Raw genomic sequence first — 24,798 nt, 5'->3', positions numbered from 1 at the left:
GGAACCTGGGCAGCTGTGCCACCGCACCTGGTGTGTGGACAGAGCAAATCCTGAGGGGTCTGAGCCTGGGTCTGTTGTGGGAGGCAGGTTCCAAGAACCCCTGTCCCTCCCATGTGGGGACCCCTTCTCCAGAACAGCCACGTCTGGGAACCATTTGGGGGACTGGAAGGAACGAGTCACCTCTAAGAGAGGTAGAATGAAGCAGGAAACCCCAGGGTAGCAGTGGGGTAGTGTGGCACCAGATGAGTAAGAGTAGCTGGTGGTAAGGGGCAGTATTATCTCAAGGAACAGGGGACAAATGTAAATCTCACTTTCTAGTGAGTCTCTGGGTTGAAACCTCCTGGGAAAACTGATGTGGGGAGGCCTTTTGCCCCAAAATACACCCTGGAAGAGCCTGTGGCAATAAATAAGTCCCAGAAATTGCAGGACACTGACACTCTCCTCAAACCCTTCCCACACCCTCTCTTCCCCAGTTGGCACGAACTGTCTCTGTGTGATGCCACTGGGCCTTGGTGCTTTGACAAGCCCAGTAGCAGTGTGCCCAGCCCAGCCACTGCAGGGCCAGGAGCTTCCAGGAGCACAACCATCCTACTTGTTCCCTGCCCCTGTCCTGGAGGTAGGCAGGGCAGGAGAAGGATAAGCCAAAATCCCAGCAGAGCCTAGTGACTTGGCTAGGACCCATAGCCACATTTGCAAGCTCCAGGCCAGTTCTCTTTTCCTGGCAAGAGGGCAGAAGCGAGCAGTGTGACAGGTTTGGGGAGAAGCAGAAAATCATGGGTGATGTGTGGACTCACTGCTGAGATGTTGGGAAAAGGAGGGCTGAGAAGGAGAATGTGGCTTTGTGCCTCCGTTAACGGTTATTCTAATTCCGTCATGCACGAGGTGGCTTACATTTTTAAAGCACTCGCTTAGCCTTGTTCTTGTTTGTTTGTTTGTTTTTAGAAATTGTGTTTAAAATACACTTAACATAAAACTTACCATTACACCCATCACCACTATCTAGTTCTAGAACATTCTTACCATCCCCAAAGGAGACCCTGCTCCCACAGCTTGTGTAGAAAGCCAATGTTATGTCTGCACCCCATATGCAGAGTGTACCCAAGCAGAGGGCATCTTCTCTCCCAATAAAAACAGCTCTTTAAAAAAACTAATTTGATTGGGCCATTTTTTTTTTGGTGTACATGGACACAACATAATGCCTTTATTTTTATGTGGTGCTGAGGATCGAACCCGGGTCCTGCCCATGCTAGGGGAGCACTCTACCGTAAGCCACAATCCCAGCCCATGAATGGGCCCACTTTTAAAGGTAATACTTAGCATGTTACCTTAGTGACAAGTTTAAAATTACATAGGACATACAATAATATATACACCTAAAATACTGCATTCCCCAACTCTTGCTGCCATGAGAAGTCGAGCAGTTCACCGTTCTTGACGCTGCCTCCATCTCATTGCTGTGTTCTGCACACACCACCGTCCTCATGGCCTGAGAGTGGCTGCTTCTTATTAATCCAGAAGGTGTGTATGTTTTAACGACAGCATTTTCAAGGTATACTTCACATAGCATAGAAGTGCCCCTTTAGAAATGCTCCCAGAATTGTGAAGTCATCACCACTGTGTATTTTCAGAACTTTTTTGTTTCCCCAAAAGGAACCCCCCAGTGATGTTAAAGCAATCCCTCGCCACCCTCCCTCCCCAGATCCACTTCCTGGTTGTCCTTCTGTCTCTGTGGAGTTTCCTGTCCTCATCCTACAGGGGCTTCTGTGACTGGCCTCTTGGGGTCTGGGCTGTTTCCCAGCTTCCTCTGCGTGGTGGCCCCATGTTAGCACCTCATTCCTTGTTGTAGCTGAATCACATTGCATCACATCCATCCAATGGCTTTTTTCATCTGTTTATAAGTTGGTGGACGTTGGACCATTTCCACCTTTAGGCTACTGTGACTGGTACCTGTGCTCTTCTGCTGACTAGCTTGTGAAATTATCCCCATTTTACAGATGAGGTGCTGAAGCCAGAGTGATGGGAACGTGGGTGCCCCCGGGTAGGTCAGCCTTGTCTAGGGAGAGCAGCCGGCTGACACTGGAAAGTGGGAGACGTGGATTCCTCAGTCAAGCTGGGGATAGTCCAGGAGCCCGGTGCTCCTGGAAGGCCTTGCACCCCTCTGTGGAGTGTTGAGGAGGCATGACTCAAGGGTCCTTCTCTGGCTTTGATCAGGTTCAATGGAAGGAGCCTTGCAGAATCCAGTGGCCCCCTGCCATGCCAGCTTGGTGACACCCTGCCAGATTAGACCACAGCAAGCTGTACCTGCCCTCTTTTGGATGTGCATGGGAAGCCAGACCCTCCTCTGAGACCATGGACCCCTCCCATTCTGCACTGCCACCCTGGATGAAGTTTGGCCTGTGGTGGCCCCTTCTGCTCCCAGCAGGTGAGTGGCTGCCTTATCTCTGGGACTTCACCGCTGTGTGTACATGTGCCAGGTGGGGGAATATCCTGCAGGTGGGCTCATTGCAGTCCTCAAGGCTGCAAGGATGTTAAAGGTCGTTGGCTGGTGCCTGGTTCCACAGGGAGAAGGTGGAGGGGCTGTCACAGCGCTGATATTAACAGCTGTGTTACCTTGAATGTCCCCAGCTTCAGTGTTGCTCATCTGCAAAACACAAATAGTGCTGCGGACCTCCCAGAGCTATTGTGGGGACAAAAGGAAAGCCTGTGCCTAGCACCTGGGTCACAGAAGGCACCCAGGACACACATGTGGTGGTTGTTGTCCTTGCCAGGCTTTCTGTCCCAGCTGGAGCTGCTGCGGTTCTGGGTTTGGAGCAGTAGCTGTCCACTCACTCAGTGGCAGAGCCTTGGTGTGCCAAAGCCATTGGCAGAGTGCTGAAAACCCCCTGAGAGACCCATTGACAGTGGTTGGCCTAGTTGATGAGAGGTGGCAAGTGCCAGGGGTTTACAAACAACTCAGGGAGGTGCCCTCAGTGGCGAGGGCTACGGCTGGCACCGCTGGTTCCTCTGATGACTGGGTGGGAACTAATGCTGCTCACTACCAGTCTTGCTGTCATGGGGCAAGTCCCCTCCCTGCACCTTAACTGGGACCTGGGCTGGATCTCCCCCCTCCCTGCCGCAGTACTCTGGCTTTGTTATCTAATATCACACAGGTACTGATGTCCAGTACTGACGACCAGCACGAGCAAGTGCACTGTGGCTACGGGGCTCTGCACAGCTCTGGTGAACATTATCACAGTGAGTCCTCCACAGGGTTTGAAGTGGAATCTGGATTCACATGCTACTTGACAGATGAGCAAGCTGAAGCTCACACAGATGGTGGCCTCTTCTTTGATGGGAAGCCAGATGCCCGCTGCCTCCTTGGCTTCTGGAGACCCCTCCTCTTCTCTCCCATCCCACAGTGTTGACTCAGCGAGGCCCTCACACCCAGCCTGAGGACTGTCTCTTCAAATACCTCTTCAGGGGCTATAACCGCGCTGGGCACGGCTGGTGCCCAACACCTCAGATGTGGTGATCGTGGGCTTTGGACTGTCCATTGCCCAGCCCATTGATGTGGTGGGCCTGTCTCCCAATCCTGGGCCCCTCAGAATCAACCTCCAGAACCCAGGCTCTTCCCCAGCGTCCCCCCTGCAGTCCCAGCCCCCCAGCCCATCTCCATTACAGCGGGGACCTCAGCCTTTTCCTCCTGGGCTGCCACAGCCCCTTCCCCTCTCTCGCTCAGATCCCCTCCGGGGCAGCAGAGGGCAGCAGGGGGGTTTCTTGTGTGACCCTGAAGAATCTGAATCCAGGGGAATGTTGGGAGGGACGCTGGGCTTGGGTGCCACACAGAGGCTCTTCCTGTGGGTGGGGATCACTGCAGCCCCCTCACTCATCCTGTGCTCTGGTTCTGTTGCCCTCCCCCTCTTACCAGCCAGGATGAGAAGAACCAAATGATGACCACCAATGTCTGGCTGAGGCAGGTGAGGATTCTCCCAGCAGGGAGGGGACAGTCATCGCCAGACCCTGCCCCACCCCTCCCTGTACCTTTCCCTGACAGGAGCAAGCTGCTGCATTCAAGGTTGGTGAACACCTGCCACTTCGGTCATCTGGTTGCAAGTGGCCTCTCCAGCGGACTTTGCTTGCATGGCCAGGCTCTGAGTCCACTCCCTGGACATGTCACCAGAGAGCCAGAGATGCCTTTCTTAGAAATGGACATTTCATAGTCCTTGCTGCTTAGGGACAGGCTGCATTGTCATCAAAACCCCAGGGGGGTCTCATTCTGCCCATTTTACAGCTGAGGAAAATGAGAAGCAGGGTGTGGCTGGGACAGTAAAGGGGACACCCAGGTGTGCCTGGCTCTGCTCCTTCTACCAAAGAACACTGAGTTCCCTGTTTGTGTTGCCTGACAAACCTGAATCTCGCCAACTAGAGCCACTTGGATGCTTCGTATCTCAATTTTATGATCAGGAGTTTGAGTGTTTCCTCTGCTTTGCATGGTGACTACTTGGGAGCATCTGGCTGGTGGCTGTCCTGTTCTGAAGGGTTAAGGACAAACTTTACTCACAGCAGGGGTGTTTGGAAAGTTCTGAAAGGGTGGGCCTGTCTGGCCTCCTAGCCCTGCCCAGGACCTCTCGGGGTCTTTCCCTGCAGTGTCTCCAGGAGGGAAGTCAGATTCCCACCTGTGGCTCAGGGCTCCCAGAAGGAAGGTCCCTAGAGAGAGGCAGAACCTGCTGGTCTCTGATGGCCTGAATGGGCTCAGCATCCATCTTGCCATATTCTGTAGGTCAGGGCAATACAGGAGTCCAGCTAGATTCATGGAGGGGCCATAGACCCCACCTCTCAGTGGAAGGACAGCCAAAGAGCATGTGGCCCTCCTGGATGGGCCACTCCTAGGGCAGACTCATTAGAGCACAGGTCTCATGAGAACCCCTGTGTGTTCCCTCCCTTCTTACCCCTCCTGATCTGCTCTGATGCTCTGAAGGCCTCTGACATAGAGGTGGCAGTAGAATGTGAGAAAGAGGAGCTGGTGCCCTGCCCTACCAGCACCTGACTGTCCCTGGGCAGAGGTAAACATGCAGAGAGCCACACCCACCAGAATGTTGATTGGCATCTCTGTTTGAGTCCTTTGAATGGGTGCCTGGTCCTCCAGTGCCCTTTCTGTAATCCCTGTCCCCCAGGAGGCCCCGGATGGTGTTGGGGTGTGGTGTTTCAGCTACTTAGTTTAAATTAGACCTTGGTCCAGAGACTCTGAGTGTATACTGTACATCCCAGAGCTGTTGGAGCGTGAGGAGGCTCATATTTACAGATGTGCCAACTGGGGAACAGAACAAGGAAGGTACTGTGTGTGTAGTTGAGGTAGGCCTAGAACCTAGGTCACTGCAGCTGTCCCCATGGTCTGGTCACCTGGGCCAGGGGCTGGGCAGGAGGTGAGGACATACACTGCTGTGGGACCTGGGCTATCAATCCATCACCACCGCTGACTAGCCTGAGATGCTGAGCATGTTATTCAGCTTCTCTGAGCCTCATTTTCCTCATCTGTAAAATGAATGTGATTCAACCTACTACCACATGCCCGAGGGCAGTAATATGCCCCAACTTGATGTGGGTTCCCCAAAATGTTGATTGGAACTGAAAACATGATGAATGGAATGGAGAGAGAATAAAAACTGATCGGAGGAAAGAAACATAGGTTCACTTGGACATGATTTGGGGGGAGCAGGAGTGAAGTCCAGAGCAACTCTTGCTCCCTCCTGGGCCAGCCCCTGGGTAGGGAGGTCTCTGGAACATATTCTGGAGGTCACAAATAGCTCCGAGCCTTAGCCGCATGCCTCTGGCAGGTGGCTTTTCCCCTCTGTGGTCCTCACTTCCACCTGCTCAGCATGCCCTGGCCGGCTGTCTCTGGAGCCTCTACCTGGATGGAGAATCTAACCACTTCTGTAAACTGTGATGTGCTGAAACGCGACTTCAGCTCAGATCCTGCAGTGCCTCACTGGAGTCAGCCAGGGAGGCAAAAGAGAACCAGGGGCATTGATGGGGACACCACCTGCCTGGGAGTTAGCTACTGAAGTGGGGGCAAAGCGAGGAGGGTGTTTATCTGGGAGGGTGTGCCTGGTTCCTTGGTCAGAACCCTTTTCTGGCATTGCAGCCTCTCTGTTCTGTGGGGCTGGGTGGGGCTCTGGGGGCTCCTGAATCCCTAGCTCAGCCTAGGTTGACAGAGGCCCCTCCCTGGCATGGCAGTGATGGGACCCCTCCCCTGCGCAGGAGTGGAGGGACTACAAGCTGTGCTGAAACCTCGCTGATTTTGGCAACATCACCTCCCTTTGGGTCCCTTCAGAGATTATCTGGATCCCTGACATTGTCCTTTCCAACAAGTAGGAAGCCATGGAGCCCTGGGAAGATCACCAGGAGGGACAGTAAAGGGGACTTGGAGGGCTTCATCCTTTCCCTCTCAATGCTTAGCAGAGAACCCCCTCCTCTGTATTCTTTTATTCCTTTCATTCTGTTCTCTTCCTCCTACACACCATTTACTGGGCACTGAAGATGTATTCATTTGTAGCACGGTGATATGGGACAGATTTGCCATCTCTGAGTATCCTTTGGAAAATGTGGTTCAGGCTCTCTAAAAACACTTAAGAGTTGAAATTTTAGAGGATGGCAATATTGTCTGACCAGGTAAGTGGCATCCTATAGTAGCACCTTTGAAGAACAAATTCACTGGGTATGTTTTTTCTTTAATCATGTTTTCTTATACTTGCCTTGGATTCAAGACCCAAAGGATCAATCTCACCCTAACAACTAGAATCTAACAGAAGCTGGAGGGTGGGGGGGGGGGGAGGAGTATATAGAGGATCCCAGTGGGCAAAAATCAATGAATTAAGATACTTTTTGATAGGAGAAATAGAAATCTATATTTTTATTAGTATGTTTGGTATCAGGCAATTCTTCATTGAGAAGTTAAGAAGTTCAAATTTAAAAGAAGGTGTTATAATTGTCTAAAACCATTTTCTAAAGCAGATTGCTGCTTCCTTAAGATATGAATACCTATGACAAGGTTCTGTGGTCATGGTTTTGGATCACACTGTATGTCTGTCATCCCCTGCCAAGGGCTTTGGAAGCCAGCAGAGCACAATAGCGTTTTAAATGCTGTTTTAAGTCCTGCAGCAAAGAAACCAGCTTACTGAGCACTTCCCAATCCCTTGGACCCTACCTTGGAAATGATATTTTTGACCAATAAAACATAGAGAGAGAGTCCATTTCTAGACCTCGAGAGAGGTCAGTGGTTCCTTACACCAGTTCCTTACACTGTCTGGTCCTGGGCAGGCCCAGCACCCTCTCACCTAAGCCGTCTTGGTAAACACACACTTGCCACTGGGTGACCTGGCAGGTCTGACACTGCAGGTACCTGTGTTTGCTGACTCACACCCCCACCCCATTGCTCTGTACCCAGGAGCTGGCACCCAGGAACATTCTAGTTTCTACTTCCTGAGCATTTGGCAGAGATATGAGCAAAGTCCTAGGGTCAAATCCAACTTCACATTTCAGGATTGTCAATAAAGCCATGACCACTGAGACTTGATTTTCACAAGAAAAGCCCAGTCAAACTTCTGTAGACATATAAAGAAACATCTGTTCCACCCAGGCACTACACTCTGGCCAATCAATAGAACTGTTCCTTCAACCAAATGGGTGCATGTTGCCATCTAGTGGCAATTATGTGAAATGACCAAAATGCCTTTAATTTCTTTTTCTTTTTTTCTTTTTGACTTTTTGCCTGATGTATTTGTTACTCTCTTTCAAAATTCCTGTTTCCAGCCAGTCTGTCTCTCTACCCTGGAACTACTCCATGGGAAACTCCCTTGTATTCTGATTCCCTGGACTTTAGGACAGACCGTAGGAAGCTAAGGGGGAGTTGATGAAGTCCCATCTGACTGGTCACCATTGTTCCAGTGTCCCCATAGTCCTTGTGGGTCTTTGGATTCTCATTCCCACGAAGTCCCCAACCTCATCTACCACAGTCACTATGATGCCCACCTGGTGGCTCCAGTGAGCACTGTTAAGGTTTTCCTTGGCCACAGCTATTTCTTGTTCCTGCAGGGCCCTCTGCTGTGGTGCCCCCTCCCCTCCCTTGGCTGAGTCCTCCCTGAGCACTCCAGCCAGCCTCCTGTTGGTGCCAAGCTGCCTCTTGGGGGGGCCTAGTGGTTGAGGTTAGATGCATGGGCTCCAGGAAGTTTCCTCACTAGCCAAAATCTTAGGTCTCTTGAGCAAAGAACAAAAGATCCAAGTGGGAAAGTCATGATCTTCTACCTAAGAAGCTGCTTGCTCACTGTGTACTAGGAAAGTACAGTTCAAAATTATCACTCTAAAATATTAAAGGAATAAAACAGGCAATGGAACTGCATACACCCTGTGACCTCAAATATGCAAAACCATCAGAATCATTGTCTGCGTGACAGTAGAATAGACATGTATAATATCACAATGTTAATAGTGGGTATTTTAAAAATTCTTGGTACTTTCCAGTGTTCTTCAAAACTCCAACTTTTGCAATTAAAACAATGTATATCAAAAGAAAACTCAAGTATATCCATCTTCTGGGGGAATTTTATACTCTTGCAAAAGATGGGACACTTGGCCAGCTAAGAACTGCCTTGTTCAGGTTGTTCTCTGCAGCAGTCTGGGTGGGTCAGGTGGGTGTGCAGAGCCCCCAGCTGGTCTTCTCTCTGCAGTGCAGATGGGGAGTTTGTGGTTACCCACCTGACCACAGCGCACCTCTTCTCCACGGGCACTGTGCACTGGGTGCCCCCCGACATTTACAAAAGCTCCTGCAGCATCGGCGTCACCTTCTTCCCCTTCCACCAGCAGAATTGTAAGATGAAGTCTGGCTCCTGGACCTATGACAAGACCAAGATCGACCTGGAGCCGATGGAATAGACGGTGGACCTGAAGGACTACTGGGAGAGTGGCGAGTGGGCCATCATCAATGCCACGGGCACCTACAACAGCAAGAAGTATGACTGCTACCCCGAGATCTACCCTGACGTCACCTACGCCTTTGTCATCTGCCGGCTGCCTCTCTTCTACACCATCAACCTCATCATCCCCCACCTGCTAATCTCCTGCCTCACCGTGCTGGTCTTCTACCTGCCCTCCGACTGCGGCGAGAAGATCACGCTGTGCATCTCCATGCTGCTCTTGCTGACCAGCGAGTACCAGCTCTTCACTATGATCTTCGTCACCCTCTCCATTGTCATCACCGTCTTCGTGCTCAACATGCACCACGGCTTCCCCAGCACCCACAGCATGCCCCATTGGGTGCGGGTGGCCCTGCTGGGACGTGTGCCCTGGTGGCTGCTGATGAACCGGCCTCCATTGGAGCCATACGACTCCTCAGGCCTGAAACTTGGCCCATCTTGTTACTGGTTGGAGACCAACATGGATGCAGAGGAGAGAGAGGAGGCAGAGGAGGAAGAGGAGAAAGGCAGATGGGTGTGTGCAGGCCATCCAGCCCCCTCCATGGGTATCATCTATGGCCGCAGATGCCTGAACCCACAGGCCTCAGGGCCCAGGGCCGAGGCTCACTCTGGGGAGCCTGAGGTCTTGCTGTCGCCTTGCATACAGAAAGCCCTGGAAGGTGTGCACTATATTACTGACCACCTGTGGTCTGAGGATGCTGACTCTTCGGTGAGTGAGATCTGGGTGAGGGCCTCCCCTGGGTGACCCTACCAGCTTAGCAGGGAAAACTTCCACCTCAAGGTGGTAGCTAGACCAACCTTGACCCCTCCCTGTGGGCTGGCCTCACTCATTCATGGCTCCAAAGAGTCTGAAATCAATTGGGAGAGAACATTTAGCTGGCTCTTGGGACACTTGATGGCAGTAGGTCAAGAATGTTCCTGCTCAGCCTAACTGGGAGACAGCAAGCAGAGAAGGGCATGCTTAGATGTGGACTCTGCCATGCTTATGCCACTACCTCCAGGAGTTGGCAGGGATGGGAATTGGAGGGGGCATTAGGAGAGCCTGGTGGGCTAGCCCCCTGTGGTAGTGGCCTTCCTCTTTTATGCTAGATGGTCCCCTGTCCTCTTTGCTCATGAGGCCCTCTGTGAAGCTCATGAGTCAACCACAAACCCTGCAGATTCTTGGTTGTACGAGACTGGTCCTCTCCGCAGCCTCTGCCTTATCTAGCACTCAGCATCAGCATTTTCTTATCAACTTAGGGAAGGGTGAAAGGCTGGAAAGGATCATTGGATAGCCTTGATAAGTGAATGAGAAAATTAATCATTAATTTGGGAGCAGCTAGGCATCCATCCCTGGCCTGGGCTGGGAATCCAGGCTGCATAAAGCCTACCCACTAACCTGCCCTGAGTCACACCTACCCCACCCACTACCTTCTCTGCACTGAAATCACTGCAGCCACTGGGAGTCCATCTCCTTAGATGGTTCCAGCACCTCTCTGTGTTCCTCTAGTCCCTTTGCCTGAAATCTGCTGAGCCCCGGCAGTGTGGAGGGTGACATAGGTGGGACACAGGAGAGGGTGGTATGGGGCTTGGGCCAGCTCTGTTTCTCCCTCCACCCTATCTCTGCACCTGTGCCAGTCTTAGCTTCCCCTGGGTCTCAGGGGACAGTTGCTTTTGCCCTGTGGTTGTCCCTACAGGGGCTGAGCATGAGAGGAACACTTCTTGAGACCTGGCCTCTGTCACTGTGAGCCCATTTCTCCCGCAGGTGAGAGAAGACTGGAAGTGTGTTGCCATGGTCATCGACAGGATCTTCCTCTTGCTCTTTATCATTGTCTGCTTCCTGGGAACCCTGGGGCTCTTTCTGCCTCCGTTCCTGGCAGCAATGATCTGATGTCATGTCCCTTATGTTGGCTCCAAGGCAGTCCTGCCAGCCAGCAATGACCACCTTTAACTGCAGCTGCCTCTAGAGTGCCCTCTGGAGACAGCACCATCTGCCTGTGGTGCTTCTGGGGAGAGAGAACCAGCTCTGAAAATCTTCCTGGAGCACTCACTGTGATGCTACTGTACTGGGAATCTGCTGGACAGAAATCCCGGTTTAGCAAGCAGAGGAGTTAGAAAAGAAGGAGGACCCTGCCCTGCAGAGGGGTGGGACTAGCACAAGGAGAAAAATTATGGCCTTGAGGGAGGGGCACATGGGGGAAGGGGAGGCTGCCTCAGGGGTGGAGGGTCTATGAGCAATGGTCTAGATTTAAGAATGAGCCCAAAGTTCCCAGGGGAACCCCCAGGTCAGAGTTGGGGAAGCTGGTAGTGCAGGTTGGGCTCTTTAAACCAGGCAGAGGAAGTAGTTCAGTGTGAGTTTTCAGGTCTTGGAGGTGTGTGGTGTATCAGCTGAGGAACAAGGGACTTTACAGAAGGAGCGGGGAGCAAGTGTGGGGGAGCCAGTGGAGCAAGGCCTTCCCCTCCACCCAAAGCACCTTCAGCACCCCCTGGGCTTTCCTGAGGCATCATGCCTCCCTCTTCCTTGTAGAGAGGTAGCCAGAACTGCGAGCTGCTGCTGTGGGTGCCCTGTACCCATGAACCTGCAGTGAACAAACCGGGAAGGCCATCCCTGGCTGTTCTTCCACAGTGCCTTGGTCCCTGTAGTCTGTGGTCAGCACACCTCTCTGGAGTTGGGGATCTCTGCTTCAAGCTCCTTCAGTTCTGAACTCCTCCCAGGCAGGGATCCTTTAGTTTCTCCTCTCCCTAGGACCTAGCACAGCACAGGGTGAAGGGCACCGGCACTCTATGTTGTGTGTGGTAGAGGGGAAACACTGAACATTTTGGGCTCCACGCCTGCTGGGTGATGCCAGTGACCCTCCAGCCTGCCTTTCCTGTCCTCCCCAGAGCTTCACCATGTCTGACCTGCTCTGGGCCATTCTGTGCAGCTTGTTCTTGCTCTGAGGAATGCGGAGCCTGTGGGTCAAGCCTCTCCTGAGCTCTGTCCAGCCCCTGAGGGCAGGACCTCAGTAGCCACCAGAGGTGTACACCAGGCTGTCCAGACAGTGTGGAGCCCCAGGCAGGAAGCAGAGTAGGGCAAACTGCTGACTCCCCTCCATCTTGGGGTCCTGTCCTTCTGAACCTCCTCCTCCTCAGCACACAACACTCCTTCACACATCTGGAAAGACCTACCTACCTGTGACCCTGGCCCAGGCCCTGCTCCTCAGTTCTCTCCTGAGACCCCCCCCCACTCCATGGCCCTCTAGCCTCATTCCTCCTCATTCTGTAGCCCCCGCCCTCAAACCCCCTGTCTCTCTGCCTAACTGAGGCTCCCAAAGGTGATCTGCTGCAGGGACAGCATGGAGATCTGTATTGTTCATGTTTCGTGTCCATCCATCTTGCATGTGAGTAAAGTGGTTAAATAAAGCCAAGTCTGCTGTTCCTTCAGCTGTGTGACCCCCTAGAGCCCAAGTGGTCTGGGTGCAGCTGAAAGAGATGCCACATGGACGAAACTGCCCTGGGTCCCTCCTGGAAAGCGGCCCCTGAGTCAGGTACCCTACTGACCAGTTGGGACCAAGGGCTGGAGCACACCTGTCCCACTGCCAGGTGCTTTCCTTGGCCACGGCCCAGCATCCATCAGCCCTTGATCTGCACCCAAAAGAACACCATCCATCTCTTGCCTGGCTGTGGTTCATGGCCAGCCTCCTCCCACAAAGGGCACATCAAACCAACACCACAGCCCAACAAACCACAAAGAAAATGGTACGAGTTTAATTCAACCACAAATCTGATAGAAAGGAGGCAAAAGAAGGCTCAACACAAACACTTGAGAAAGGAAGGGGTCAGATGAGAAAAGGGGGTGGACGGAGAAGAGGAGTAATAAAAGGCAGGGAAGGTAAAGGAAGAAAGAGAGGAGGTTGCCAGGGATAAAGCAGATTGTAGTCCAAAGTTCAGTCCTGGCCACTGTCTCTTTGCTCCTTCCCCGGATACTTGGTGTGATAACAACAGTGTCCTGTGCCAGAATTCCCAATCAGTTTGTTCTTGGACTGTGTTCCAGATTCCCCATCAGGAGGAAACCCAGCTGTCAGTCCAGACCAAACTCACATTAAATAAATTTGAATATACACTGTACAAGAAAGCCAGCCCATCCCCCATCTTACAAGCCTCCTGACCCCCCCCCCAAATAAAGCCATTCCCTGGCCCCTCTGTGCATCAGGGGATCCCCAAGGCCTGACCCCACCCCATACGCCATCCAGTCGCAACAACCCTTCACACCACCAGAATTCAGGTGAACGGTCAGGGTCCACGTCCTTGTGCCATTTTGTAACTGTCTACCATCAAATCAAGAGATCTGGGATTTTTTTTTTAACCACCACATGCCCAGAGCCTAGCACACTGAGCACATGAAACACAGGAGATGTTTGTTGAATGAGCAAGTGAGTACATGGTCATCCCTAGGATACAGAGCTATCACATCACATCTGACCTCTCCTCAGGAAATTTGCCCTAAAGCTGTCTAGGTCCCTGGTGGCCATCTCAGCCCTCTGATGGTACCTGTCTAGATGGGGTGCCTCTGTGGGCTACTGCTGCCACCCAGAGGCAGGTTGAGAAATGTCCCAAGTGTCCCTGCTCTGTCTTGCCTTGAGCAGGCAGATGGTTAGGGTGGTGATGGGATGGGCCACATGCCACATGGATCATGTGGCAGATGGCTGACCATGAGAGGCAGAGGATCCCAGGGCTCCATGGGAGGTCCACATTTGGTTTCTAGACAGACAACCGACAAATGTCCAGTAGCCCTGGATCAGCTTCTTACAGCTGCAGTAACAAATGACCACAAACCTAGCAGCTCCGAGCAACACAGGTCATTCCTTTACAGTTCTGCAGGTCAGACTTCTGAGCGGGCCCAATGAGGCTAACACCAGGGTGCGGACTGGATTGCATTCCTTCTAGAGCTGGGCAGGGTGTTCCCTGTCTTTCCCTGGGTTGAAACTGCACCTTCCAACAGCATTGTCCCTCTGACTTTGGTTTCTGTCATCACAGCCCTTCTCTGACCTTCCTCCCGCTGCTCATTAACAAGGACACAGGCTCACTTGGGTAATCCACATAATCTCCCCCTCTCAAAAGCCTCACACTGATCACATCCCCCAAACCCCTTTAGCCTTGTAAGATAATGCGTTCACAAGTCCCAGGGATCAGGCTAGGTCCCTGGTGGCCATCACAGGGCTGTGTCAGCAGAACACCGGGATTCCCAGGGCTTCAGTGATAGGATTTCAATGAGACATTCACCTTGACCTTGGTCCAGTGAGTAGATAAAGGATAAAGGGTGGGGAGAGGAGACAGGCATGCCCTCTTGCACATCCGCATTCAATAAAAATTTATGGCAATCTGAGACCTGATAGGAAATTCACCCCAGAAGCTGGCCAGGCTCCTGGGGGCCTCTTGGCCCTCTGATGGTGGCTGCCCAGACATGCTGTGCAGTCTCCTGATGGACAGAAATGGGACTGCCCAGGTGGCTTAGGGACCTCTGCTAGAAATGCAACTAGGAACAGGTGGAGGTATGGGGAGAAGGGACAGATTCGACACCATCTAGGATAGGACACCTACCTCTGTCCTCGAAGATGATGGCAAGGAGGGCAAGAGATCATCCACACTCCCAATGAGCTTCCTCAGAGTCAGCCCCATGTGGGGCTGGAAGGAGGAAGGCACAGGGCAGCTGTTAGAGCCTGCTATTTTCTTTTCCACAAAGCCCTGTTTGCTTTGGCCAGAGCACATCTTGGGGGTTCCAGGAACCAACTTCCCTTTGACCATGGGTGGAGAAACCACCCCCTTCTTCAGGGGTGACAGCCCCACCTCCTTGGGTCCCTTCTGCCTGGGCTCTCACCTTCACCACCACCACGTAGCCCTCGGGGGCAACTGGCAGAGCTCCTTCTTGAGATCCAGCACTGCCCGCACCAGCTCCATGACATTGAGGTACACTAGGTCATCGGTCTGGTCCAGGTTGGCTGTGGACTGGATGGACTAAGGACAAGAAGCAGAAGGGGCTTGGGGGACCTGGGAGGACACTGCTACCACTGCTGTTCTTTTGTGGATAGGCAACTCAGCCACCAGCCCACCAGGAAGGACTCTTTTGTGGAGAAATAGTGACCTTTCCTGGGCCTGTATCCCTCCCTTCTGCCTCCAGGACAATGGCTGTCCAGCCAGAGAGCCTAATCACATTCTGGTGATTGCCTAACCAGACCCATGGGACCATCACCTAGCCTTGGGGTCCAGGTTGGTCAGTGCCCGTCAGGTCATTCTAATGGGCAGCCGACATCGAGAACCACTGTTCTAGAGCAAAGAATACCAGTGGCCACCCAGGCTACTGGAAGGACGGGGTGAGGGGTGCCAAAAGCTTAAGGGTGGCTCAAAAGAGACATGGGCCACTCGTCCTCCCCCAGGGCTGCACATATGAGCTTTCCTCTGGGTCAGGCAGTGGGGACAGGAGCCTGGCTCTACCCCTGCTTCTACATGAACCAACTGAGGTAGCCTGAGGCAAGGTGCTTGTCTTTAAAGACCATACTATTCAGTCCTGGGAATCCCCATTCCAATTCATATCCAACCTTGGGGGAGCCAACACCTATCTGTGCCTCCAGTCGTGGTGGCTTCTGTGGGGGCCCTGTGAACTCTGCTGCAACGGGAAGGACAGTGAGTGAGTAAGTGGGTAGAGGTGTCTCAGCAGCTGGCCTTTGCCTTTATACCCGCTGATGATCAAGCAAAGCCCTCTCCTCCATAATCAGGAGACTCCAGGGGTATTAGTTCCCAATCCCAGGAAGATGGCAGGGGAAGAGCATGCTGGCCTCTGTGGTTTTCTATAGAAAGAAAAAAAAATCAAAGTCACAGCAGAGATGGGGTGACCTCATGGGAGTTCCAGCTCTGGCATGCTTCCTCCTTAATAGACACAGGCCCAAGGGATAGCAACATTCTGGCCTTGACCACCCATGAAAAAGAAGCCTCACTCTCTGCAGGCAATGGGGGTCCATGGAGCCCCCACCCTGGTGTATCAGCTGCTCATGGGTAGATTTGTGAGGATGCTATAATGATTTTCCTTGAGCATTTGGGGCTCAAGTAAATGAAATACCAGTATAGCCTTGCTATTCATGCCCACTCTGATGAACAAAGACACACACACAGGCCCTGCACAGCTGCTGGAAGGGAAAGCACAGGATGGAAATCAGAACACCTGGTTCTGCTCACACCTCCGCCATCAAAGAGCCCTGCCACCCAAGACAGCACATCTGTATTCCCCCAGTCTCAATTTTCATCTGCAGAATAAGAGGGTTAGCTCTGAAGTCACCTGGAACCAGAGAGCCTAGGCTCACCCCTGAGCCATGCTAATTAGCAGCTTGGTGACACTGGGCAAGTTATCAACCAGCTGGTGTCTCAGTTGCATCCTTTGTAAAATGGAGACATACTGCCTGTCTCTGAGTTGCTACAATACAAATGAGTTAATACTTGTGACTTGGGCTGGTGCCTGGCTTGTGTTAAGTTCTTTGTTTCCATTGTCCTTGCTCTTCTTATCATTATCATCAGCTCCACCCCCTCCTTTCCCTGACTTCAGCACAAGATTCTGGAGAGATCTCCTAGGCTTGGTGTTGTTCATTCCTTGGGCTTGGAGAAGTTGGAGGTGGGTGGAACTACTTAACCTTCCTCCACCAGAGTGAGGAGTGGAAAGGCGAGAATCACCCACTCTGCCAAATAAAGGCAGGCAGGAGATGGACTGAGAAGAGGACCCAGGAGGTGGTCAGAGCAGGGAGCAGCTCTCCACTCTAAGCTGATCCCCTTTGCATATGCCACATTAAAAACAAGGCAAATAGACGGTTCTTAACATTGAAGACATACTCTGCTGCCCCCTGCACAGGCAGTAAACAAAGATGGGGTACCACAGAGACCCAGGTGGGGACTCCCCAAGGAAGGGCAGGAACACTCACTGTAGCCAGCCTCCTTCTCTGGGGTCTACAAGGAAAGAAAGGAAGAGAACAGTCACTTCTACAGCTCTGGGGACCACCCACTGTTCCCCCTCCCTCATCCATAGTGTGATTAGAGACTATGGCCATGGGGTGGGAGGGTCCCAAGATGGGCAGCCCCAAGGAGGAGACAGGCAGGCCCAGGGACTGGTGATTCCTGGGGCAACAAGGCCTTTTCAGGCTGTGGCTCTAGAAAGAGGCCTCTCCAGGTGACTTACCAATGGGGACTTATCGTTCATGTAAACCATAGGGTCCTGCAGAGGAGACCAAAGGCAAAAACTTAGGATTCTGGAACTGAACACCAGAATGCACGGCATGCGTTTGTCCCAGCTAGTGGGAGGCAAAGAGGGCACGGGGAGAGCAGGGAAACCCCTCCCGTGTTCCACGCAGGCTCACCAAGGACTTCTGCCTCAGCCACTGGGAATCTTCCAGCATCTGCTTCTGCTGCTTGTCCAGGATCTTCCGCATCTTGATCTTCTCAGCCTCCCACAGCTGCTGGGCCTCTTCTCTGCTGCCTGGTCGGATGAAGTCCTCCTCCTGGGAAGACAGCAGAGAGAGAGGAGAGATGCAATGAGCCCCATCCCAGGCTTGGAGGAGGGACGGTCCCCAGAAGAGCCTCAGGGGAGCCACAAGCCTCGGCCTTGCAGCCACTTTTTTCTAGCTTGTTCTTAGCCTGGCAGCCCTATATGCAGACAGTTATTATCAGGTGTCAGCCTCACACATGGCCCTGGTGGCAGCAGGAATGACAAACCCCAGCACACACTGCTAAACATGCACTGTACTCAAGCTGCGACGTGAACTGTCAATGACATTTTAACATTATATTTTCTCAGTTGGCATTGGTGATGTTGCTGTCATTTAATAGATTTAGAAATGCAAAGCCAGCTTCTGGAAGTCCTTTGGGTTTTTTTTCTCCATCTAAGTGCCATGTGGCAGTCCTGGAAGCTTCATGGGACACAGGTGCGGCCTCCAGTTCTCTGGCATGTAGTCCCACTCAGCTTTGTTAAGGTAGCCGCCAGGGTTATCTAACCAAAGGCCAGAAGTGCAGGAGCTATGAGTCAAGATGAAGAATAAAATTTAAAGAAGCAAAGCTCTGCAGATCTCCCCAGCTTTATTAACCTCACCCTGTTTTCACTCACCTGTGGGACTGTGGACCTACAGACCGAGCTGCTGAATGGAAAGCGTGGTGTTTTCCTATTTTCCCTCCTTTTTATGGTTCAATTGTGTAATTATCTGTTTAGTCCCTCCAACTACTCTGCCTTTCCCCTGCTGTAGAGTGATCCGCTTAGCATCTGGGATGGAGGGAGAGTGCCAGGGGCATCCTTTTGAGTACTCCCCAGGGAGCCTTTGCCAGTGACAGGACTCAGCCATGACAAGGAAGTCTACAGGCACTCCAGCTCCTGCTATAATTTGAACGTGGTCCTCACAGTTCATGTGTTGGATGTTTAATCTCCTGCACAACAGCATGGGAGGTGGGGACTTTAAGAGACCACTAGGCCACGAGGGCTCTGCCTTCATGAATGAGTCAGTGCCACCAACACAGGGGTGGGCTAGTTAGCACAAGAGGGGAGACTGACAGAATAACGAGTTAGGCCTCCTTCCCTCATTTTCCCATACTGTTTTTGTCACATGGGTGATGCCTCTGCCAAGCTATGACACAGCAAGAGAACCCTCACCAGCTGTGTCCCTTGGTGCTGAACTTCCTAGCCTCCAGAACTGTAAAAGAGCGATCTCTGTTCATCATACATCACCCAGTCTCCAGTGTCCTGTTACAGCACCACAAAATGAACTAAAACAGTTCCTTTCCTTCAAAGTGGCCAGTGCACACACAAATTATGTAAAGAAAATTCTAGAAAAACTCTATATACTTTTAGAAAGCTTCAATCCCTGCCAAGCTTCTCAAAATAGTTTTCCCAGTACACCCTATAAAATAAACTTGAATATTACAGTATAGTCTAAAAACAGCTGTATTGGGACAGTTTACCTAGAGTTCATTTAGCTTCAGTTACCAATCTTGATTTCTAATAATACCTTCCCTACAAGTTAGCTTTTTTGCTAAAATATTCCTTATTCAATGATCTATTCAGTATGTACTCATTAAGCAATGCTATGAAGCAGGCATAGAACTGGCTGCTGGGAGAATAGTAATTTTAAAATAGAAGATGTTCCTTTTCTCATGGGGATCAGTAAACAATAGTTAGGCCAGTGTTGGGGCCAGACAGTCAATCCTTTATTTCAAGGAAATTTCCTTGTAGGATGCAAAGCAGCCTCTGGCCTCCACCCTCTAGGTACCTGCAGCCCTCCCCATTGGGACAAACATGTCTCCAGACATTGCCAAGTGTCCCCACAGAAGCAAAACACCTCAGCTGGGGATCACTGAGCTAGACCTTTTTAAAAGAAAACAGATTTCAGAATGTAAGGGTATTTTACAACCCTGAGAGTGCTGAATATATGATCTACTTCACAGAGACAGAGTGCTATGGTTTGGGCATTGTTTGCCCTCCAGAGGTTCATGTTCTGGATGAAGGCTGGGTTCCATGTGGCAGTGCCAAGGTGTTGGAACCTCCAAAAGAAATGGGTCCAGGTGGGACATAACTAGGCTGCAGGGGTGCCACTCTTACAAATGGTTTAATGCTCTCTCATGGGAGTGAGCTGTGTGTGGAAGGAGTGCATTAATTCTTGAGAGAGGGGACTGCTATGAAAAATGTATCCTCTTGGGATCTTGTTTTCTGTATTGCCATGTGATCTCTCCTTCCTATATGTGCTCCCACTGTGATGCCATCCATCAGACTGTGATGTAGCCAGAAGGCTTTCACCAGAGCTAAGCACAGGTCAGTGTTTTATTCTTGGATCTCTGAAACTATGAGCTAAACAAACCCCTCTTCTCTATAAAGTATCCAGCCTCAGGCATTTGTTATAGCCACACAAAAAGGAATAAGTACTCATTAAGCAATTGAAGCTTAGATCTGATACTCCAAAATGAACAAATTTTGAGGCCACAAATATCCTTGGTTAAGTGTCAATACCTGTAAACACAATGGTATGGCTGCCCCATACCATTTTATACTATTGACAAATAGTGATAAAAAGGAACTAAGTGCCTGAGGTTCTATATACAGAGATAAGAATATCTAGGTGTAAAAAAAAAATACACAGACTGAGAAAGATTCAATGCAGAAAATATGAGTTACTGGAGTCCAGAAAATACTGTATAATTTTACAAATGCCACCACTTTCATGTTTTGTGTGTTCCAAGCTTAATCTTAGCAAATCTTTAACGAACAAATATTAGAAGACTCAACAGAATGAGTCTTTCAATTTCGTAGTAAGACCAAAGGAAAAAAAAATGAGAGACTTTACAACCTTGAATGTCTAGGCTGGTTTTTCTGAAATACACTCTAGGTATTCTTCCCAGGTCATGGACAGTTAACACTCCCTTTGTCTTTTAAAATGATGTTCATGAGCCACAACACCTGCCAGCCTCGTTACCCCTGCCGCCTACCCTTCCTTGCTCAAACACCACACCACTTGCCCCTGCCTCTTCCATCCCTACATTCCAGTTTTTTCCACTCCAAATTTTCTCCATCCTTCAGGGCCCCACTGAAAGCCAGCAGCAGGCAGGAGTCACTCTCCCCTCTGAATACCCTTTACGTGTCCCCCACAACTTTCTGGCTCACATTACCAATGAACCTGCACTTGACCTGCTCCTTCTGACTGACTGTAAGCTCCTTGAAAGCAAAACCACGTGTTCCTCCTTCAGCATCCTGGACAGCACCCGCAAGTGCACAGGCCCACTGTGGTCTGTGGAAATTCAGTACTGACTTGTGAAGACTCCGGAAAGGAGATGCTGCCATCCTGACTCTGAGGCATCCCACAGGCCCCCAGATGAGCCAGGCCATGGGGCCAGTCAGGAGGAAAATTGTTGTTACCATCTCTGAGCATTGCTTTAATGTTTCCAGTTGCCTTGCAGGGAACCTCGTCAGCGCTTCGCCTGGGGGAGAATTTTCTCAGTGTTTCTGATCTATATTTTTAATCTTTTTTGTTTGGTTAAAGAAGTGCTCATTATGTTCTTGCAGGCAGATTTTTTTCTTAGCAATTACTTCTAAACCTCTTACACAAAAGGTCTTTTTTTTCTGTGGCACAGTCTGTCTTTATGGAATGGAACAAAATCCTCCCAGTGAAGCAGGGCTTAGACAAAGGCCATGCAGCCCCTCACGTATACAAAACAGCTTCTTTCTAAAAGCACAATTTTTAAAGTAAAGCTCCCTAAAACTTAATTATGGATAAAGATTCGAGGGCAGAAGGGTAGAGAAACTGCATACTGCCTAAATTATAGTACATGCTTAGAACCATAGTTTTATTATTGTTATGCATATGAAAAGACAGAAATTGTTTAAATTAATGTGAGAGAGAAAAACGAGGTAGGTTGGGGAGAATTTATTTCACAATAGATCTCGCAGCCTGGAATTTGAAGCTACCATGGGCATTCAAATTTTTACTAAATAAAAATAACAGTACAGATATATGTCAACATACTTGCCCAAAATTTCCAAATCTCTTATGATAAACACATATTTCCTTGCCTCCAAATTTTTAGAGACATATATGTTGAGCCTGAAATATTAGACATATATACAAGTTAGAGCTCAAATAGTGAGTTTAGCCTGTTTTGTAACCCAGTTTGGTAAAATGTGTCAAGATTTCATGGCAACAAATGGCAAGAGGTCATTGCATTAAAGGAGATGATTGGTGGCAAGTGAGCATCTGCTTTCAAGCAAAGATGGTTTTGTTACATAAGATCTGACAATCAACAGATATTCCACAAAGCACTCAGTGTCTCACAGTCGCTGATGACATAGCGATCAATGGGGAGGTGGCTTAGCCTCTCTAGCAGTTCATGAGCCTGTAACCACAATACCCTCTAAGCTCCTTCCCACCCAGCAACACCTTTACAAAAGCAGCAGCAGTAGAAGCAGCTGCCAGGAAGCCTTTCTTTCCTCTGATGGAGGAGAGATTTAGCAATCAGGCAGGATGGCAGAGTGGGGCAGAACATCCAGGGTCTTTTATTCTCCAGCATCACCAGGCCTGGCTGCACTCCACCCACCAGCCTCCACACTAATGCACTGCATCTGCCTCTGGGGCTCAGAAAAGGAAGGGAATTTTACATCATTTGCCACAGCTCCAGTGTGGACAAGGGTAGTTCCAGCTGGTGTCCAACTGGTGTCCCCAGGAGCAGAGCCTAACTTCATCCCAACTTTGATATATTTGCAAAGGGAAGAGTCACAGAACACCTTGATGACTTGACTGGCACACAGAAGCATGGAGGGCACCCCCTGAGGCTGAGAATGTGGGGTTCCTAGTATCCCAGGCCACCTCCCTCCAGCAGCTTCCTCAGTCCGGGCTGGGACTCAGCATGCAGTGCCCTCTTACCCGCATGCTGTGGCGCTTGAAGACATTGTGCTGGTGGAGAGGTGGGGTACGCAGCGAGTTAATGGGAGATGGGTACCCTATAGGGCTGGTGAGCGTAGGGGAGCTGGACACAGACCCTCAGGGACCTATTAAGGAGAAGCAAAGAAGCACTAGGCACAGGACAAGGCAAGGGGGTGGACAGTCATCTGCTACAAACAGGAGCACAAAGAAGTGATACAAGAGCATCATGGGGGACACAGACTTGCTCTCTCAGAGTTGCTGAAGAATGTGGTGTGGCATTTCCTTGGCCCTGTTGGAGACACCTGGTGGAGCATCATGGCCTCTCATCTGCCTAACACTCCCCTAGTGGTATTCTGCACACACAGGGTCCATGCAGGCTGCTATTGAGACCATGACTCCTCCCTTGGGCCCTTTTCCAAACAGTTATGTTTCATAGTCATGTTACAAATTGACAGATATGATTAGTCCATTGATAAATAAATTCTCACACACATAGTTGTCCTTCCATATTCAAGGGGGATTCATTTCAGGACACCCTGAAGATATCCCAAATCTGCAGATGCTCCAGTTCCTTGAGCAAACTGGCATGGTATTTGCATGTAATGTACATATATCTCCCAGTATGCTTTAAATCATCTCTAGATTGCTTTTGCCATCTAATGTAATGTAACTACACAAATAGCTGGCATACAGTAATTTTAGGGGAATGGCAAGAAAAAAGTCTGTACATATCCAGTATAAATGAGATTTATTTTCCTATGTTAATATTTTTGATTCCTGGTTGGTTGAATCCATAGATACAGAACACATGAATATGGAAAGCCAACCGTGTGTGTGTGTGTGTGCGTGTGTGTGTATGTGTGTATGTGTAATTTTCAATAATTATATATAGTTTAATTTAAATTTAAATAACATCACTATTTTAATTATGTTTAGTTTTTAAGGACATTGCTTCCACCTTCTGAATCAAAGCATTTTATTTTCACATAAAGGATTTATCTGGGGCTGAAGATGTGGCTCAAGTGGTGGCGCGCTTGCCTGGCATGCGTGTGGCCCGGGTTCGATCCTCAGCACCACATACAAACAAAGATGTTGTATCCACCAAAAACTAGAAAATAAATATTAAAAAATTCTCTCTCTCTCTCTCTCTCTCTCTCTCTCTCTCTCTCTCTCTCTCTCTCTCTTTTAAAAAAGGATTTATCTGTTGGTTCTTGGTTGGGTTTACTCAGGCATAGGGCATTTCCTTGGGAGGAGATACACAAACCTGGGGAACAGCCCCCTGTAAGGAGCATCAGTAAATTGACATTGTTGCTATTGGTTGAGATATTCCAGTTCTGAATGGCAACACTGATTGGGGGATGAAAGAGAAGGACAGAGATGAAGCCGGGCTCCCTCTTACCCAGACACAAAAAAGGACTCAGGACAGAGGCATTCTGAGTCAGGGACCTACAGCCTTGGTGAGAGACATGGTTGGTGGTGACAGAGGTGGAGAAGGCTCAGATGGAACCCTTCTACCTTCACTGGCTACCCAGGTCCTGGCCAGGACCTCTGCAGGGAGCCTCAGGGATCCACTCTATTCTCTGGAGACATCATCCATCCCCAGTTCCTAGGGATTACTTCTCAGAGGCTCTGCTCAGGGTAGGAGGCCAGGGAAGTCTTGGACATGGGGAGGGAGCTACAAGCAGGTACACAAAGCAGCAGACACTGCAGACAGACAGACTAGGCTACAGGAAGGTCTGCTTAGCTGAGGACAGTCTGGCAGGACTGAGTTGCTATTTTTTTGATGTGAGTTCAAGTTCACATCAAAGAGCCAAACAAAGAAACAAAGAAGAGTCAACCCAGCTATCTTTATCATCTGAGCAGATGGCTGCTACTCCTTAATGGCACAGGAATGGAATTTCAAGAAACACCTGACAAAGGATGGGCCTGGCCATTCCAAGTCCCCTGGTTACACACTTACCTGGAACTGTAGTTTGAGAGCGAGCAGGTTGGTTTGTGGAGGGGGTCTAAACAGCAAGAGGTCATTGGACTGGCTGGGCTGGAAAACAGGATATAGAGCAGTGTCAGTTGCATTTCTCCCATTAATAAATCGATTGGCCCACTAAGGGGAGCATCAGGTTGAATGTAGCTCAGCCTTATTCACAATGAAGGAGCAATAGTGGACAAGGTTATCATTAAAATAATTTTGCATCCACTTCTGAGCACCAGTTACATGCTGAGAGATGGGAAGTCACAGGGGCTGGCCTCTGCCACCTGGGCTACGGCTAATTGGGGGTTTAATGACCTCTGTGTGTGCAGCCTCTCTGTATGTGGGAGTGCCTGAAAAAACAGCCATGGATAGCCACATTCAGAGCAGGAGGTCACTGAGGGCTCAGGGACTCACAGAAACTTCATGGAGATAAAAGCTGCATTGGGCCCTAGGGAAAGGGCAGCACATGCCTGGCAGGAGGAACAATGAGAAA

At 50.2% G+C, this 24,798-nt stretch overlaps 2 pseudogenes; one reads left to right on the top strand and one right to left on the bottom strand.

The window, feature by feature from the left end:
• Window positions 1-3,873: 3,873 nt before the first annotated feature.
• Window positions 3,874-10,818, top strand: LOC143388843 (neuronal acetylcholine receptor subunit alpha-2-like; annotated as a pseudogene).
• Window positions 10,819-14,307: 3,489 nt separating this feature from the next.
• LOC143388966 (protein-tyrosine kinase 2-beta-like) overlaps window positions 14,308-24,798 on the bottom strand; it is a 49,170-nt pseudogene continuing 38,679 nt past the window's right edge.

This window comes from Callospermophilus lateralis, unplaced genomic scaffold (assembly GCF_048772815.1).
Source record: "Callospermophilus lateralis isolate mCalLat2 unplaced genomic scaffold, mCalLat2.hap1 Scaffold_45, whole genome shotgun sequence".
Lineage (NCBI taxonomy): Eukaryota > Metazoa > Chordata > Mammalia > Rodentia > Sciuridae > Callospermophilus > Callospermophilus lateralis.
Note: the sequence above shows the minus strand (reverse complement) of the source record. Positions and strands in the feature narration are given on the sequence as shown.